The sequence below is a fragment of the Plasmopara halstedii genome (genome assembly GCF_900000015.1).
Source record: "Plasmopara halstedii genome assembly, contig: Scaffold_430, whole genome shotgun sequence".
NCBI classification, from domain to species: Eukaryota; Oomycota; class Peronosporomycetes; order Peronosporales; family Peronosporaceae; genus Plasmopara; species Plasmopara halstedii.
In genome coordinates, this window is record NW_020187350.1 from 1,159,203 (window position 1) to 1,159,947 (window position 745).

Sequence of the window (745 nt, forward strand, 5' to 3'; positions counted from 1 at the left end):
CGTTAAGAGATTAACCCCAAATAAAAGCAAAATCGTCACAACCGCGTGAAGAAAAACAAATGATCACGAAAGTGGTTACCCCAAAGTAAATTAAGGCTTCACACCCGCGTGGAGATTAATCGATATATTGCAAAAGCAATTACCCCACAAGTCTTCATAGTCTTGCGCTTAAAGAACTTAGTTAGTTCCAACATTAACATATGAATGAAGACTTGTAATGTCTTAAAGCCATGGCGAGTCGTAAAGACAGTCATTCCATATAATAAACTCCACAATTGCGTGAAGTGCAACATAAATTAGTTTTGCTTATCCAATCAATAAATTGAAAAGCGAAGGCAAAGTTGAAAGTTGGCTTGATAATCACTGCAAGTTACTAAAGTTGAAAAAAAGTCAATCATACTGGTTAGAGCCAAACGATAGTATATCAATTGGACCCAAGTCAAAAGTAATTCACTCCACAATAAACAAGTTAAAAGGGCCTTCGATAAAGTGACGATTCCATACATGCTTGAAAGATTTAAGCTGAAACTTGTACCGATGTGAGTTCAAAGTACTTGACTGTGTTAAAGCCTTGAGAATACGCTGTAAATGTAGACGTATCATTGTGAGGCACTGTAAAAAAACTTCCATAAAGCGAAGACATGGCGTGTCGTAAATTGCCTTATTCCGGCTAATCCATAACGTTCAAAAGATACAACATCGGATAATGTTAAACAGTCGAAGTGGTAAGTGAATACCATAGTCA